General features: G+C 52.9%; 3 pseudogenes; all 3 read right to left on the bottom strand.

The window, feature by feature from the left end:
• Nucleotides 1-11,617: 11,617 nt before the first annotated feature.
• Nucleotides 11,618-12,410, bottom strand: LOC147961514 (uncharacterized; annotated as a pseudogene).
• A 2-nt stretch (nucleotides 12,411-12,412) lies between these two features.
• Nucleotides 12,413-13,994, bottom strand: LOC147961513 (uncharacterized; annotated as a pseudogene).
• A 1,984-nt stretch (nucleotides 13,995-15,978) lies between these two features.
• LOC125521872 (protein DMP3 pseudogene) lies at nucleotides 15,979-16,916 on the bottom strand (annotated as a pseudogene).
• Between the last annotated feature and the right edge of the window lie 1,853 nt (nucleotides 16,917-18,769).

Here is an 18,769-nt window from a genome sequence, read left to right as displayed (position 1 = left end):
CATAAGAGTTGTTGTAAGAATTCCCATAATTATTAGAAGGGTTACTAGGATATGGCCTAGGATTAAAATTCCCTCTATAAGCGTTGTTACCAAAATTATTCCTACCAAAAATATTCACATCCATAGATTCATTGTTATTCTCAATCAAAGTAGACAAAGGCATATCATTAGGATCAGAAGAAACACTCTTAGTAGCAAATAATTTCATAAGTTCATCCATCTTCCCACTCAAAACATTGATTTCTTCTATCGCATGCACTTTTTTATTAGAAGATCTTTCAGTATGACATTGAGAATAATTAACCATAATATTATCTAGGAGTTTAGTAGCATATCCTAAAGTGATTTCCATGAAAGTGCCTCCCGCAGCCGAATCTAAAAGATTTCTAGAAGCAAAATTCAATCCGGAATAAAAATTTTGTATAATCATCCACAAATTCAAACCATGAGTAGGGTAATTACGTATCATTAATTTCATTCTCTCCCAAGCTTGTGCAACATGTTCATGATCAAGTTACTTAAAGTTCATAATATCATTTCTAAGAGAGATGATCTTAGCGGGAGGGAAATACTTAGAAATAAAAGCATATTTGCACTTGTTCCAAGAATCAATACTATTTTTAGGCAAAGACGAAAACCAAGCTTTAGCACGATCTCTAAGAGAAAAAGGAAATAGCTTCAATTTAACGACATCATTATCGACATCTTTTTTCTTTTGCATATCACATAAATCAACAAAGCTATTCAGATGAGTAGCGGCATCTTCACTAGGAAGGCCGGCGAATTGGTCTTTCATAACAAGATTCAACAAAGCAGCATTGATTTCACAAGATTCAGTATTAGAAAGAGGAGCAATCGGAGTGCTAAGGAAATCATTATTATTGGTATTGGTGAAGTCACACAATTTGGTAGTATCTTGAGCCATCGCGACTATCGGTGTCAAAACCGGCGGATCTTGGGTAGGGGGTCCCGAACTGTGCGTCTAGGCCGGATGGTAATAGGAGGCAAGGGACACGAAGTTTTACCCAGGTTCGGGCCCTCTCGATGGAGGTAAAACCCTATGTCCTGCTTGATTAATATTGATGATATGGGTAGTACAAGAGTAGATCTACCACGAGATCGGAGAGGCTAAACCCTAGAAGCTAGCCTATGGTATGATCGTTGTTGTGTATGTTGTCCTACGGACTAAAACCCTCCGGTTTATATAGACACCGGAGAGGGCTAGGGTTACACAAAGTTGGTTACAATGGTAGGAGATCTACATATCCGTATCGCCAAGCTTGCCTTCCACGCCAAGGAAAGTCCCTTCCGGACACGGGACGAAGTCTTCAATCTTGTATCTTCATAGTCCAGGAGTCCGGCTGAAGTTATAGTCCAGCCATTCGGACACCCCCTAATCCAGGACTCCCTCAGTAGCCCCTGAACCAGGCTTCAATGATGACGAGTCCGGTGCGCAGATTGTCTTCGGCATTGCAAGGCGGGTTCCTCCTCCAAGTACTTCATAGAAGATTTTGAACACAAAGATAGTGTCCGGCTCTGCAAAATAAGTTTCCACATATTGCCATAGAGAGAATAATACTTACACAAATCTAATCTGCTGACGTATTCCGTAGTGCGACACACCATGGCCAAGCCTTTATCCGAGTCGTTTTATTACCCCACCTCAGCGCATCATGCGAGGCGGTTTTCTTGGCACATCTTGTTAAAGCAGAGATCGTGTCCCCTTATTCCAGGATTCTCATCAATACGGGCGTGGGTAACCCAACCACTTCTAGGACTCCTAAATTATAGGCAAGTCCAAACGGACACGGAGAGCACGCTTGATATTCACCCTCTTTATAAAGGGGACAAGGCTTTTATTTTTCCCTCCCGTGCTCAATCGAATCCTTCCCCCACCTCAAGCTCAAACGCCCGAAGTTCAGGTCAGGTGCTCCGAACCTTCAGTCATGTCCGGATCTAGCCTTCAAGGCCGATGGATGCCTCCCTCCGTCATGGAAGAAGACATTAAAAAGTTGAGGGAAGCCAGATATCTGACCACCGAGATTTTGCATCGGCTGCCTCCCCGAGGGCAGGCCGTGCCCACCCTTGAACCCAACGAGAACGTCGTGTTCGTCTCCCACTTCCTCCGAGGTCTAGGCCTTGCTCTTGATCCTTTCATCAGGGGTTTGATGTTTTATTATGGGCTAGACTTCCATGATCTAGCTCCGGACTCCTTTCTTCATATCACGACATTTATCGTTGTGTGCGAGGCCTTCCTCCGGGTTACCCCTCACTTTAGCCTATGGCTCAAGACCTTTGAAGTAAAGCCAAAGATGATCGAGGGGCAACATGCAGCGTGTGGAGGTGCCTCAATACGCAAGATGACGGCAGCTCCATGGCCCAAAGGTTCCATCCCAGAGGTGTCTGAATTGTGGCAACAGGAGTGGTTCTACATCACGGCTCCTAGAAGTGCCAAGTGGGTGGCCGCCCCTGTTTTCCGTTCGGGCCATCCACCACAACTGATGTCATGGATCAGCAGAGGACTGAGCTGGGGGCCAGCCAAGGACGTTCCTATACTGCAAAGCCGCATTGGAGATCTCTTCAATGGAGATTTCAGCTTGGTTGCGGTAATACAAGTTATGCTGGTTCGTCAAGTCCAGCCTTGCAAACGCCGGCCTCTTCGCCTGTGGGAGTTCAATCCCGAGGTACCGCGTGTCATTCAAAATTTTCTCGGCCTGACGCACGAGGAGATGTACAAGTCATTCTTCGGACCTCAGGTGGAGTGTCCGGAAATCACCGAGGACGTGGGCCTGAGTAGTAACCGCGCCGCCGAATAGGTAAGGCATCTTCCGGCCGAACATACTATCTTTCCCTTGTTACGAAGTTATTTCTGAGAGTCCGCTTTTTGACCAGGACTGGCTAACAAAGGCGAAGTTGATTCGGTGTTCGGCCCCCCTCCCCGAGGGTTTGGAAAATCCGGTATTGGAAAAGATGCTCCAGACCGCACCTTGCCCGGAGCCCTTGAAGGAAGATACAGTGGAGGATAATACAGGTGGATGCGGACCCCCAACGCTGCCCATTCTAACCGAGGGAGCGAGCGTCTCCATGAAGGAAGACGACCAGAAGAGGAAAAGGACTGCGCCCGGGGATTCGGAAGCCGAAGCTTCCAAACGGGAGAAGAAGTCTCCCACAGAGGGCCCTACCTTGGGGGGCGCTGTTGCCGCACAAAGTCTGCGGGGGGATCAATTCTCTCGCGAGTCGTAAGTGACCCGAAATACTTTAATAGTACAGATATGCCATCTTTTTCTTCTGAGAGAATAACCACCGCATATATTTTTGCAGTTCGGGCCTTAGCCCCTCTCAGATGAGCTCGTCTTCGGGGGACCTTCTTCCAGAGATGATGGAGAGCGAAACGCCTCCTCCAGACTCCTCCGCTCCGGAAGCGGGCGACCTTGAAGTGTCGTCGCGGAGGGCCTCTCCGATTCCGGTGAGGTCGGAAGATAGTCCCATTGACCCCCGAAGCTCCCAGTGTCCGGCTCCCGAAGAGAGCAGACGAAAGAGTCTAGCACCGTATAATGTGCGATCGGATGTTCTGCGGGAGTTGGTGGGGCGAGCGGCCATCTCAGATGAACACCGTGTGCTGATGAATACGGTGAGGGAGAAGATATCGCCCGCCGAAAGCGGATTGCATGAAGCTTTTATGAGTCTACTGACAGGCTTTGAGGTACGTAAAAGAATGTATGATAGTCCTGCACATGCTAGGTGTGCCCTGTGTAGATAGTAGCCCCTGAGACTCTGGTTGTTGTCGGAAACGATGACGAACAGAGGATCATATTCCCAGGTAATAACCATACTGCCTCTATGTGAAGGTGATGGAAGCTTCGGTGGCTAGCCGGACAAGCGAGTTTGCCCATTTAGAACGGCAGTTGGATGCGGCAGATGCCGACATCGAGCTTGTTAACAAAAGGCTTGACGAGGCACAGGGTAAGTGTGATTATCTGGTAAACGCCACATAGGAAGAGAAGCATAATGCCAGTATCTTTAATATGTTGTGACTGCAGATGGAGCTGCCACTGTTGAAGCCTTGCGGGCAGAACTTGCCCGAGCCAAGGAACAAGCGAGGTTGGGTAATGCGGCTGCTTTGAAGGCGGCCAAAGAGTTGCAAGCCGAGAAGGCCGCGCATGGCGAGAGCCGAGACAAGATGGCCAAGATGGCCATAGAATTAAAAGCCGCCGCCGACCATTGCCGGGTTCTTGAAAAGGAAAACCAAGCGAAGGCATCGGACCTTGAGAAGGCTGCTGCGACGAAAAAGGACCTCCGCTCTGCTATGAGGGCAAAGAAGGAGGAGCTGCGGGAGGCCGGGGATATTGTAGCTGGGATATTGTAGCTAGGAAATCCTTTATGTTGCGGAGGAAGTTCAGAGATCCACGGTATGCCCCTCTGGATCGGCTGTGGAGTTCGGAGGATGTATATATGGATTTGGTGGCGAGCGCTGCTGATGCGGCCAAGCATTTCTAGGGTCAGATGGACCGTGAAGTAGACCAGCTGTTTTGGAGACAATTCCATTCTCCCAAGCGTCCGCTTTCATTGACTGACCAATTAGCCGAATGGGCCGAACTAAATAGGTTGTTCGGACTCTCCATGAGGTCTGTTGTGGATCAGCTATGGCCGGAAAGGTCAAAACCGAATAGCTATTTCAGCTTGGTGCAGCAGTTCCTTGACGTGGTGTCGCGCATTAATGCGATGAAGAGGTCGGCGTGCATAGAGGGCGCACAGATGGCCTTTGCCCGTGTTAAAGCATACTGGGCGGAGATGGATGCTACCACTGTTGCAGCGCAGGATTCGGCCATAGGTCGAAGGGCTACTGAGCACTACTTTGAAGAAGTTCTTGAGGGTGCTCGTTTGATAGAGACTCAGTGCTCAAAAAATATTATGTTTGAGTGATATGTAATATCATTGTAAGCGAAATGCTTTTATAAATTTTTATAAGGCTAATTTTATACTTTTGCCTGAAAGTAATATGATGCCTCCTGGGCGGCCGTTTATGTATACATGTGTATAACCTGAAAGATTGCAGTCGTCGGCTTCAACCCCCACGCATATAATGCGGAGGTGCTCGCAAAAACACGCATTCACACTTAACCCAACGTCTTGGTCCTATTAAGGAGGTGATAGCAGAGCGAGCGAGGCAACCGGACTATGATGCTTTAGCACTTTCAGTTAGCCATAGGAGTTTGACAGTGGGGCTACTAGATAGCTCCTGGTGGCTCCGCACTCTCCCGATCTCGGGGTGCGTACATGCCTGGCCGAAAAACGGCCCTTCCTTAAGGCGGACAAATTCTAACATTCCCACAGGTCATCGAGTGGTTGACCAGTCTCACGCTATATCATGACAGTCAGTTTTCGGCTTTCTCTACTGAGGTGCTCGTCCGGATGAACCAGGGCACAATTGCAGTAGTTCTCCTGGTGCTACCTTAGCCGGTAAAGCGGAACGTAAGGCACCAAAACACAGGAGCCGGGCAAACCCAACATTTGACCAAAGACAATGATTCGGAGCTGATGCATATAGGGCCAAGCTCGCGACGCCGAACACTCCCTAAGGTATTCGGTCTTTGTGGTATAAACCGGGCCTAAATAATGGCCTTTATAAGAAGCCCCTTGTGTCCAGGTACATGCATTGTTCTGGCGTGGCCACATGCCAAGACGTCAGCATCCTTCTGAACGGTGGATATGTATCAACAAGAGACAGTAAAAAAGGTTTACGCAGGGTCTTAATCTAAAAAGAATCCTTGGAGCGGGTCCCTGCTGCACGTCTACGCCTGTGTCTCCGTTGTGTCGTATCCTGGACGGGTGTAGCACGATGATCGTCTGTAAAAGAGAGGAAGTTAAGTGAAAAAGTTGTCATGCAAAAAGATAGTTTTTAAAGAAACCATGTATATTTCAAGATGATAAGAAATTGCCACTCGTCTGCGCGTGTTGAACCCCTTGTATTGACAAATAGGGGTGTGACCATTTATTCGGTATAAGTAGCGGAGCCGGACTCGATTAGTTGTATCTGAGGTCTTGACGACCTATTGGATGCTTTCGCTTGTCCGGGCGCCTTTAGTGTGAGGCTGCCAAGGCAGCCTCACTCTCTTCGGCATGCAGAGATCGCTTGATATTTCCGTGCACTGTGATGATGCCACGTGGACCGGGCATCTTGAGTGTGAGGGAGGCGTAGTGTGGTATTGCATTAAAGCGAGCGAAAGCTTCGCGTCCGAGCAGTGCTTGATAGCCACTTTGAAATGGAGCGATGTGGAAAGTTAAATGCTCGCGACGGAAGTTATCAGGGGAGCCGAATATAACTTGTAGTAGGAGGGAACCCATACAATGAGCCCCTGGGCCTGGCGTTACTCCTTTAAAGGTAGTATTGCTATGGCGAATTTGTGTTGGGTCTAACCCAATCCCACGGATTGTATCCTGATAAATTAGGTTTAGACTACTGCCGCCGTCCATCAGGACTCGTGTGAAGTGATATCCGCCAATTACTGGGTTTAATACCAGGGCAGCCCATCCTGCGTGTCGGATACTTGCTGAGTAATCGCGGTGGTCGAAAGTGATCGGTTGAGACAACCAGTGGCAGGACTTCGCGGTGACAGGCACTTGGGTATATTTTCCTGGGAGTGCCGCGTTGTTTTTCCCTTGATCATGTGTAACACGTTTACTGTTTTGACTTCTGGTGGAAATTTCTTTTGTTCCCCCGTGTCTTGCTTGGGAGGCTCGTCCTCGTCTTCAGTTGGTGTATCCTCCCCCTTATGTACGGCGTTGAGCTTGCCGGACTGTTTGAAGACCCAACATTCTCTGTGGGTATGATTAGCAAGTTTACCAGGGGTACTATGGATCTGACATACTTGGTCCAGAATTTTGTTGAGGTTGGACAGTTCATCCCTGGTGCCTTTAGGGGGCAGCTGTTGACCTGGCCGAGAGCTTTTGAATCCGGCATTTACTGCCGTGCCCTTCGTGCTGCCTTCTTTATTCCGGCGTTTGTTATTTCTGTTGCGCCATGATTTCCCGTTTCCATCTCTAACTTCAGATGTACTGGGGTCGCTGGTGCTGCATCTGGCTAGCTAGCTGTCCTTACCCGCGCAAAAGCGGGTCATGAGGTTTGTTAATGCGGCCATCATTCTCGGCTTATTTTGGCTGAGGTGTGTGGCGAGCCATTCGTGACGGACGCTATGCTTGAAAGCTGCCAAGGCTTCGGCGTCCGGATAGTCGACAATCTGGTTCTTTTTAGTAAGAAACCTGTTCCAAAGCTTTCGGGCTGACTCTCCGGGCTGTTGAGTTATATGACTCAAATCGTCCGCATCCGGAGGTCGGACATAAGTCCCTTGAAAATTTGCCCGAAAGGCGTCTTCGAGCTCTTCCCAACTTCCAATGGAACTTTCGGGGAGGCCTTTGAGCCAGTGACGAGCTGGCCCTTTAAGCTTGAGGGGTAGGTACTTGATGGCGTGGAGATCATCTCCTCGAGCCATATGGATATGAAGGATGTAGTCCTCAATCCAGACCCCAGGGTTTGTTGTTCCGTCGTATGCCTCTATGTTTACGGGCTTGAATCCCTCTGGAAATTCGTGGTCCAGCACCTCATTGGTGAAACATAGGGGGTGTGCGGCACCCCTGTAGCTGGTGTACCACGTTGTTCGGATGTTTGTTGTGTTGTGTTGTATGCTGGGGCGCGCTTGCGTGGTCCATAGATGGATCTTGTTGCGCCGTCCTTTGGGTGCGAGCCCTCGCATGGGTCGCGTATTGTATTGTGAGCGGTGTTGTATGCCGCTCTGTGTTGGTAGAGGGGTCGTCTATCCGACCAGGTGGCTGCTTTGATATTTGGTTGTGGGGGTTCTGAGGCCTCCTCATCAAATTCGGGTAGCAGCTTCCGCTTTGGGTAGCTCTTGGAGGGGCGATTGTCGCCGTACCTTGCTGCAGTGTTTAGTATTTTACTCCATCTGATTTGGAGTGTGTCTTGCGCGGCCTTGAGCCTTTGCTTCTGCTTTTTCAGACTCCTCGCGGTGGCAACAAGCCTTTTACGGGCAGTTTGCTGCTCCGGGTGTTTGTCCGGCGTTATGTCGTCCGGACCATTATCCTTGATAGGATTTGTTTGTTCGGTTTGATTATCCGGATTGCCGTTGTCCGGCAGCGGTTCGCCCTACTCCAGCGCTGGGTCTGTGTGATCGCTATTTCTGTCGAGGCGGGATTTGGGGCGGCGCTTGCGTCGCCGCTTTGACTGCTTTTCGAGGGAACAAGCCTTCGATGCATCCTTCCGCTCCTCGTCGTCATCTCTTGGTGCATCCACCATGCATACGTCATATGACGAGGTGGCGTTCCAGGGCCCAATAGGCGCTGGTTCTTCATCGTCTCCTTCATCGGCGTCCATACCGTCGATGTCTTCGGAGTCAAAGTCGAGCATGTCGGTTAAATCGTCGACAGTGGCTACAAAGTGGGTGGTGGGTGGGCTTTGAATTTCTTCATCGTCTGCATCCCAATCTCGCTGACCGTAGTCCAGCCAGGGCTCTCCTGATAAAGAGAGAGACTTTAGTGATTTTATAATATCACTAAAGGGCGAGTGCTGAAAGATGTCCGCGGCAGTAAACTCCATGATCGGTGCCCAATCGGATTCGATCGGCAGAGGCGAGAATGGTTCGGAGTCCGGAGAGGAGTCCGGCTCCTTAGAATCATGAGTTTCGCGGAGTGCGGGGCTGGTGTTTGGCTCGATCGCCGTTAAGATCGTAGCCCCCAAGGCGGCGTCCAACCACCCATCCTCGATCGGCGCGGTTGGCTCCGAATTAAGGGTCGAAGCCGATGCGGGTGCGGCCTTAAAGGCACTGTTAGGCGGCAGAGCTAGATCATGCTCGTCGTGGCAGTGTGGCGCGCTCGGCCGTGGCTCGAATCCGTCAAAGATCAAGTCCCCGCGGATGTCATCCGTGTAGTTTAAAGTTCCAAATCTGACCTGACGGCTAGGGGCATAGCTTTTGATCTGCTCCAGATGGCCAAGTGAATCGGCCCACAGTGCAAAGCTGCCGAAGACAGAGATCTGTCCGGGGAGACAAGTTTCACCCTGGACCGCATCACTATCGATGATCGTAGGAGCCATCAAGCCTGACGGCGACGACACAGAGGAACTCTCAATGAAAGCACCAATGTCGGTGTCAAAACCAGCGGATCTCGGGTAGGGGGTCCTGAACTGTGCGTCTAGGCCGGATGGTAACAGGAGGTAAGGGACACGAAGTTTTACCCAGGTTTGGGCCCTCTCGATGGAGGTAAAACCCTATGTCCTGCTTGATTAATATTGATGATATGGGTAGTACAAGAGTAGATCTACCACGAGATCGAAGAGGCTAAACCCTAGAAGCTAGCCTATGGTATGATCGTTGTTGTGTATGTTGTCCTACGGACTAAAACCCTCCGGTTTATATAGACACCGGAGAGGGCTAGGGTTACACAAAGTCGGTTACAATGGTAGGAGATCTACATATCCGTATCGCCAAGCTTGCCTTCCACGCCAAGGAAAGTCCCTTCCGGACACGGGACGAAGTCTTCAATCTTGTATCTTCATAGTCCAGGAGTCCGGCTGAAGGTATAGTCCGGCCATACGGACACCCCCTAATCCAGGACTCCCTCAGCGACAAACAAGCAAACTAGCGAGCAAACAAGAGCAAACGGGCAAAGGTGGCAAATAGAGAGGGAGGATAGAGAGAGAGAGAGAGAGGGCGAATAAAACGGCAAGGGTGAAGTGGGGGAGAGGAAAACGAGAGGCAAATGGCAAATAGTGTAATGCGAGAGATAGGGATTGTGATGGGTACTTGGTATTTTGACTTTTTGCGTAGACTCCCCGGCAACGGCGCCAGAAATCCTTCTTGCTACCTCTTGAGCTTGTGTTGGTTTTCCCCGAAGAGGAAGGGATGATACAGCAAAGTAGCGTAAGCATTTCCCTTAGTTTTTGAGAACCAAGGTATCAATCCAGTAGGAGGCCACGCTCAAGTCCCTCGTACCTGCACAAAACGATAGCTACTCGCAACCAACGCGATTAGGGGTTGTCAATCCCTTCACAGTCACTTACAAGAGTGAGATCTGATAGATATAATATTTTTGGTATTTTTGGTATAAAGATGCAAAGTAAAAAGTAAAGGCAAAGTAAAAAGCAAAGAAAGATCAAAGTGATGGAGATGGATATGATGAGAATAGACCCGGGGGCCATAGGTTTCACTAGTGGCTTCTCTCAAGAGCATAAGTATTCTACGGTGGGTGAACAAATTACTGTTGGGCCTGTAGTGCACCATTTGTAGCCAAAACAGGTGCGCCACTAGCAAGCCTTTTCCTAGTAGTGCTGGGTTCATTCCCTTGATGGCATCCCAAACCCCACGCTCGGAAAAGGGGGCCATAAGGGCCGCATTCTGGGACCGAATGTCTCAGGGGTCTTGAAGGAGGGTCTCACCATCCCACAAGAGAGGGATGGTGTTGCATCTACAGCGGCCGTTGGCGATGGCATGGAAGTAGGCCGTATTCGCGTCGCCCTTCAAGACCCATTTCTGGGCACCGCGGAGGCGCCAATAGGCCTCCTCATCGGTGTAAATAACGAAGAGCTGGTCTTCCAGGTCATAACGGGAGAGCCACTCGTCAGGAGAAAGACCCACCCCATCAGCACGTAAGTCATGGGCCTAGATCGTGGATAACAGCGCCTTCTTGCGTTCACGGAGGTCACGACCCAGGTTAGCACCCCACCCCTTCATGAACTGCCGTCCGCACTTCGCGCAGAAGTGCCACGAATCGATGGCCGAAGGGGAACGGGGGTGAGGGTGGGTGCGGGCCTCGATCCAATGAGCACCCACGGCATCAGCGAAACCGGTTTGGGAGAGCCAGAAGGTCTCAAACCGGGATCGAGGGGTGACCGGCGGACGCTCATTAGCAGAGAACAGGAGAAGCAGGACATGGTCCGAGCCAATCCGAGTGTTGGCTTGAAGGGAGGCTAAGGGACAACGGATGTCCCAACCCGGGGAAACTAGGACCCGGTCCAGGACGGGCTAGGTCGGGGAGGCTTGCCGATTGGTCCAGGTGAATCTGGCACCAATCCTATCAATCTTGCGGAGACCAAGATCAACAATGAAGTCATTGAACATTTGCATCCACACAAAGCTGACATTAGCATTGCTCTTGTCTTCCGCGACGCGAAGGAGGTTAAAATCGCCTCCAACCACCACCGTAAGGGAGGCCACAGAGATCTTCTGGTGGAGCTCCTCGAGGAAGGCGGCAGACCGACTATGGTCTGCAGGCCCGTAGACGATGATGATCTCCCACTTGAAGTTAAGAGACCTCTCGAACAATTCCATGCTCACAAAGAATTCCCCCCGATCCATGCTACCCACCTCAAAAGTGGCATCCTTAACGCATAAAAGGATGCCACCTGAGTGGCCAACACTCCCACTAGAAGGGAGCCAATGCCACGCGAAGAGGTGGGAGCTCAGACGGTCAAGCTCAGGGAGCGAGAATTCGGAGCGCATGGTTTCTTGGATGGCAACAATGTCGATGTGTTCATCGCGCATCTACTCCACTAGTTGGCAGTGTCGGCCATCATGGCCGAAACCGCGGATGTTCCAGAATAGTGCACGCATTAAGGCGCCATAGGGGGGCTTCTTGACCCCAGGACACGAGAGGCGCTTTGAGCACGGGGGGCCGCAGTGCGGGAGCGGGTGCGGCCACGGATTTCATCCCACCCATGCGGGAGGAGGCCACCCGTTCGGCGCGACAACGTCGGGGGAGGGGTCTCGCCGGCCGTGGGTGGGACGGGTGGCAAAAGAAAAGCCGCACGGGTCTCGTTGAGCCTTCCGTCAAGAATCTCGGACTCTAATAGCCTCAATCTGGACTAAGGGGGGCCAGCTTCCCCCCTAAATATGATGGCGAAGCCAGAAGCAACCTTCGCGAGGTTGCCTAGAGGAATAGACTCAAGGGCAGAGAAAGAACAAGATGAAGCCGAAGGGGGGATGGCAGGCATACCTGGCTCCAGGTTCCGAGCAGCAGCAAGGATCTCCGCCCGCTCGGGGATGGGCAAAGCCGGACTACCCTCGGGTGAGCAGCATCCAGCCGAGCACTCTGACGGGACACGATCACCGGGGAGGAAGCCGACCGGCCGCGGCGAGAGTAGGCCGTAGACCGTGGAGGGGGCGCTGGGCGGCCATGGGGGTGGTCACCTGAGCCTCCCCATTCGTGGTCAGGGCCTCCTCGGCTGAAGCCAGAGGAGCAGACACGGTGCAGCCAGGGACGGGGTCGGGGATGAGCACCGCAGAGCCGGAGGGGGGACAACACTTCACGCAGCTGTGGCCGCTAGAGGAAGCGGTGGTGGGAGTGGCGCCTTGGACGGAGGGGGCTGTGCGGCCGCAGGGGCGACGCCGGAGGAGGGGCGTCATCCCTAGCAGGTACAGCCACCTCGGGGGGGAACCACCGAAGCCACCAGGAGCAGACTGGAAGCCGGAGCTGACGCCGGGGGCGAGGCCGGCCCCAGGGCCAGTGCAACAGGAGCAGGCGAGGAAGGAGAGCACGGGGAAGAAGCCGGATAAACGACCAGGCCGACACTGGAGATGTCGCTTGCCTCGGAGGATGTCGTCACCGAGTCTGAGGGGCCGATGAGGAGCTGGCAGGGAGCGGCCTCGCGGCCCTTGCCCCCAGCGGCAAGGGGAGGAGGAGAGGGGGACAGGGAGCGGGAGTCCTACGAGCCCTCCTCCTCCTTCGAGTGGTGGGAGCGGGGACGGTGACGTCCGTGGTAATCCCCGTCAGTCCCCGGGTTGCCGCCGGGGAGGCCAACGTCGAAGAAGCGGGGGTGACCGACGTGGTTGGGGGGCTCAGGGGCGATCCTATGGTCAAAGCTCTGGTCGTTGAAGAACACTCGAACGGTGGTGCGGAGCTTGGAGGAGTCAACGCACTTGACCTTGACCCGGACCTATTCCTCCTTGCACAGAGAGAGCTCATGGACCACCACCACCTTGCCCAAGAGCCGGGACATCTGGCGGATGACGAGCTCAGACCGTGCAATGTCAGGGAGGCTGGCCACAAGGATCCAGGCGGTGTCAAGGACGCCCACGGCCTGAGCATCGAGGATCGGCTCAGAGATGTCGACGACTAGCTGGTTGAGAGCGAGCGTGATCCGGCCACTGCGCGTGGTGCAGCCGTAGCTGACGGAGTCGAGGAAGACGACGGTAAAGGTGGTTGAGCTCGGCCTCAATCATCTCCGGGGAGGCCACCTCGTCGACCACAGTGACGACCGCCTGGAGAGTGGGAGAGGGAGGCGGCACGTCAGGGACCTCGAGGTGGAAGAAGCCCAACCCCTCGATACCGTGGCCGTACATCATGAGCTCCGACACCACCGGTCTATCCGGGCACAGGAGGGCTGGGTCGCCCGAATCCTTGCATTGAGGATTGACACAGTTAACTTGCGAATGTCCCCCACCCCGCAGTTGAAGCAGGGGAGGGCGGGGAAGGCCGGAGACGGGGCCGGGCATGGCGGAGGATCCTGGGGCCGCCGAGGGGGGCACGGGCAGAACGCCGGGAGCACCATGACGCTTCTTCTTCTTGGCCGGCCCCGAGCGCCCGCGAGCGGCGCCACCGCCCGAGGCAGTCGCCGGGGTCGTGCCCGTGGGACCAGAGGCGTGGGGCGGCACATATCGCCGGGAGGCAGGAGCTGGGGGCTGGCCACGGGAGCGAGGGGAAGCGGGCCGCGACGTCCGGGGCGGGAAGGAAGATCGGCCGTGGCGAGGCGTCAGGGAAGGGGAGCGGCGATGAGACCGCTAGTCGCCCAAGGCAGACGGCCGAGACGAGCGGGAGCGGCCCTGACCCTCACGGCGAGCGGGTGAGCGACGGCCCTCCCGGAGCTCCCGGAGCTTGCGGTGGAGTTCTTCCTCCCTCCGGAGCGCATCCGGCAAGGGGCGGGAGGCGTCACGGCGGTCGTCCGCCCGACGCTTGTTCCGGGCCGCCCCGTCGTCCCATTCCCGTGTCATAGCGAGCCGTGGCAGGGGAGGAGAGGACGGGGGAGGCGGGCACACGACGGCCGGACGGATCGGGGGGGAGGAAGGGGCAGCAGCAGGGGAGACCGAGACAAGGGAGGGCAGGGGGCGAGCGGTGGCGGCGGGGATGGGAACTGGGGGTCGAGGTAGACCGCAGGGAAGGCAGACGGAAGAGGCCAGCGCCCTAGGCCTAGGGCACGCTAGAGGCCCAGCGCCAGTGGGCCGGGCCAGATGGGGGGGGGGGGGGACTGGCCAGCCTGAAGGCCTAGGAGCTGGGCCGGGCCGGGGCCCAGGAGCCTAGGCGCAGTGGAGGCCTGGTCCAAACGACGGGGCAGCCTTGGCTCCCGTAGGGTTTCCCCCCGCAGGAGCGGGCGTCGCCGCTGGCGGCGGCGCAGCTCCGGCGCGGGTAGCCACGGGCAAGGGACCCTGGCGGATCGAGAGGAAGTGGAGGGACGATGATCCAAAGGCCGCAATGGATGGCCGAAAGGGGGAGGAACGAGCGACCGGTCACGAGGGCGAAGGAGCGCAGGGAACCGCCGGGGAAGCCGGGGAGACCACCGGACGGACCCCCGCCGCCGGGCAGCACCAGGAGGAGCGGGCGGCCCCCTGTCGAAGCGGCCAGCCACGCCCCAGGAGCGCACGCGTCGGCGACGAGCCGACCTATCGGCCAAGCTCGCGCCTTGGTGCCCACCCGCTCGAGAAGAGCTCGAGGGCGCCGTCGACGACCGCAGCGGCCGCGAGCCGGCAGCATAACCCCTCATGTGGGGGGCTGACCATCGGCCCGGCAAGGCAGCGCGGCGTGATGGGGAGTGGCGGCGGGGAGGGGGGGCTCATCATCGGCGAAATCCGCCCATCGGATCCGGGGCGCGATGGGGGAAGCGGGCACGGGCATCGGGAGGACGGCCGCGGCGGGGTCGCGGGAGCCGGATCGGGGCAGACGCCGGAGGGGGCGACGGAAGCGGTGGCCGCCACGGGCAGAGGGGAGGCGCCGGCGCAATCGCCAGAGCCAGCTATCGCCATCCGAGTAGGAATCATCTCTTTTCGAAGGTTGCTCTGTTCCACGTGATACATACACAGGCTCGCCTTTTGTACCACCCCCTTTCACTCTCTTTCTCATGAACGGAGTAATACTGAAGGCGAAGGAAATAAAGGTGCCATTTTGTATGTACTTCTGGAAGCATGGGATCCTATTCAGAGTGCCCAACGATCCATTGACTTTGCCGGCAAAATTCCTGATCCGCGAAACACCACCATTGCAAACACTGCTCACTGCGTGGAATCTGAGTTGTATGGACTTGGTTTTCTGTCCCCCCAACGGACGAGGCATGAATTCTTCCTTTTGGAAGATTGGTGGAACAAGATAACCGTGATAAAGGCTGCCTTTCACAATCAACTTGCCGAAGCGAGGATTCATGTGGATGTGGAATATGTGGAAGGAGCGGAACAGACGAACGTTCAACGAGACCCCCCTCACTTAGGTGCTCGATGTAGCTTATCTTGCAAAGGTGGACATTGACCAGAGGTGGTTAGGCGGTTAACTCTCACACCAGACATGAAGTTCACGTTTTCGTTTTTCATTTCCTTTCCCTTTTATTTTCTTGGCTAAATGTAAATATTTATTGTACTCCTTTTCTTTTTGCTTTGTCCCTATGTTGATAAAATGGGCAGAGCACTCGACTTTCATGCTTTTCTCAAAGAAAACCTCAGTTTGTGAGAGAAATTTGGTATGATTTTGGTAAATTCAGTTGTTGAAATACCTCAGGCTTCACAATTCATGTACGTGTTTGGGTAGACTTTGAGCGAAGTTCAAGAACTACTCCTTTTGTGGGGGGAGGTATATACATGCCTCTTCTCTTTAATTAAAATATAAACATTATAACCACAGCGTTGTACAAAGGGTATCCGTCCACACAAATTGTTTTATTAAATTTGGCATGGATGAATTGAACAATACATAATTTTTTTAAGTAAGCATAGGTAATACTGCTCCCATATACCATGATTAACTGTTAAAAAAGTGATCTAAACATTACAATCTAAAATTTATCTAACTGTTCATAAAGAATGTTCCGAATCTATCCTCAAGGTATAATACTACATAGCATGATTACATTATAATCTAAAATCCATCTAACTGTTCAGAAACAACTGATATTAACATCAAGTGAGCTTTTCACGAGGAGTGGTGTCGCTGTAGCCGATGCCCTTCCTCTTTGTGGGGAAGATCATGAACACAAAACTGGACAGAAACGCGATGCCCAATGGCAGGTTCTTCAGCAGCTCCTCGGTGTTCCTGCCAGCGCCAGGGAAGAAGCAATTCTGCAGCCCCACGTCGCTGAAAGCCACGGTGAGGAACACCAGGGCCGTGAAGACGGCGCGCATGAAGTCGAGTGGCCGGATGCAGAGGCTCCGGAACTCGGCGGGAGTCCACTGCAGCTTCTCCTCTTCGTCCGAGAAGTTGAAGACGTTGAAACCGCGCGGCGTGGCGATGCCGTAGTAGAGCTTGTTGTCACGGCCGAGGACGCTGTCGGTGAAGGAGAAGAGGACGCACGAGATGGTGAGGACGATGACCAGCGCCGCGGTGAGCCACTGGTTGGAGGAGAAGCACTTGCCGTGGTTGGTGAAGGACGGGGACAACGCCTGGTACGCCAGCACCGTACCCGTCGGCAAGAGCTGTGCGAGGTTCGCGGCGCTCGACATGACCTTGTCCGTCGCCGTTGCTACTGGCCTGGCAGCTGCTGCCGGCGCCGTGGTTTGGGCGTCGCCGGCATCCTTGGGCGTGGCCGGGGCTGTCGTCACGCCGTTGTTGTGTGGACTTGGAGGCATCTGGATCACTGTGGAAGATGGGGAAGATGAAGCCATGGTGTGGTCGATTAGAGATATCCTAAGCTGTTCCATTCGTGTGGCAACGCAAGCATTGGTGTGTTATATAGGCGAATCCTCTTAGAATGGGTCCAAAGTTGGCCACGTTGATTTGTCCATGTGGTGTGGCATGCTAGTTGAAGGCTGGAGGCTGCACATGTTGACTTCAACTTTTCTAGGCGTGCTGAGTCGTTTCTACGTGCATTGAAATTTCTAAGTTTTTTTGCATCCCATTTTCTTCCCCACGTACTCGGAACTCTCTCTACATTTTCTTTGGTTAACTTCCGCTAATGGCAACAAAAGGTCGCCGTCTTCTTCCACGAAGGTGAGGAGAAGGAATTAATTAGCCTCAAGATCGGGACATGGTTGATATGATATACTAGCCAGTAGTATGCAGGAGCACTCGATCCAAGAGGTTGCAGTGCCCTAGTAGTATCGGCTCGTAGTAGTAGTAGCCAGTAGTATGGTTGATATGATATGATATAGCCAGTAGTATGATCGGAACATGGCTGGCCTTCCAACGGCCGTGGAGACCTAGCGGAATCTACCTACTTTCCATGCATATCCACCATGGAGACCTGTAGCTAATTAGCCAGGATGACGAAAATTGTCTGATATACAGTGTTCCGTACACACGACGTAGTTTATTTACTGGGAGGGGGCTAAATTACCCAACGATTGTGCATGCACGCACTGGATCTGGGTACACATTGCTGAACTAGCCCATGCCCATGCACGCACGCGCGTACAACAAGGGGCCTTTTCTTCCCACTCTGAATAGGGGTTGAATTTACTTTCATGCCGAATTTCCATGGACATCGTCGTTGAATTAGTCCTAGCACGCACGTGCTACTACATACAGAAGGTCGCTTTTCATTCCATCCCGTTGCTCACTTTCGGGATGGATGGATTAATAATATTGAGAGGAAGATATATTGACCACAAGCCTCAGATCCCATCGCCCACGTCCATCGCTCTCTTTCTCATGCCCTGTCGTGCCGTTAAAATTCACGTTTATTTGACGCACGAGCGCGAACGTGCGATAACGAAGAAACACCGTGCCTGCTTACAAACATCCAGATTATTCATTCGCAAAGTGCTTCCCTAAGCCCTTAATTTCTTCTTTGGTAGTATTATTTGTAAATCGAGGGGTTTCTCAAAAAAAAAAATGGGGGCAAACGTCCTTTTTGTCCCACTGTACATGTATATCGAGATTGCAGCTTGCCACCAAGGCATCTTCAATATTACTCCATTCAACCCCGAAAGTGACACACCATGGACCAACGCAATGGAAACAAAAGCGACCTTTGGTACGTATGTACTTCTTTAAGCTCGATATCCTATTTAGAGTGCCAAACAATCCATTGACTTCGATGACTTCGATGGCATAATTCCTAGACATTAGCTAAACCAGCATTGCAAACCCTATTCGGTTGTGGAATTTGAGGAGTTGTATGGACTTGGTTTTCTGTCCACCGAGGGATGACACAACTTCACCCCTTTTGGAGATCGGTGGAGCAAGAGTATGTTTAACCGCAATAAAGCTTGCCTTTCACAATTGTTCTGCCAAAGTATGTTTTATGTGATGTGGAATGCGTGGAAGGAGCGAAACAAACGAATTTTCAATGAAACCACACTTACTATTGTGCTCGACTTAGTTTCCCTTGCAAAGGAAGACGTTGACGAAAGACGGTTAGCTCTCACACTGGATATGAAGTTCACATTTTCCTTTTTCTTTTTTAAATCTTTTTTCCATGTTTCCATGTAATATTTTGTACTCCTTTTTGCTATGTCCCTATGTTGAAATGGGCAGAGCACCTGCCTTCCCCACAAATTTGGGTTGATTTTGTTTTCTTTTTGTGTGAGTAAATTCAAAAACTTCAGGCTTCAGTAGAGTTTAGATAGAC

Source organism: Triticum urartu, chromosome 7A, assembly GCF_056163025.1.
Source record: "Triticum urartu cultivar PI428250 chromosome 7A, HENAU_Tu73, whole genome shotgun sequence".
Lineage (NCBI taxonomy): Eukaryota > Viridiplantae > Streptophyta > Magnoliopsida > Poales > Poaceae > Triticum > Triticum urartu.
This window is presented reverse-complemented; position numbering and strand designations above follow the sequence as displayed.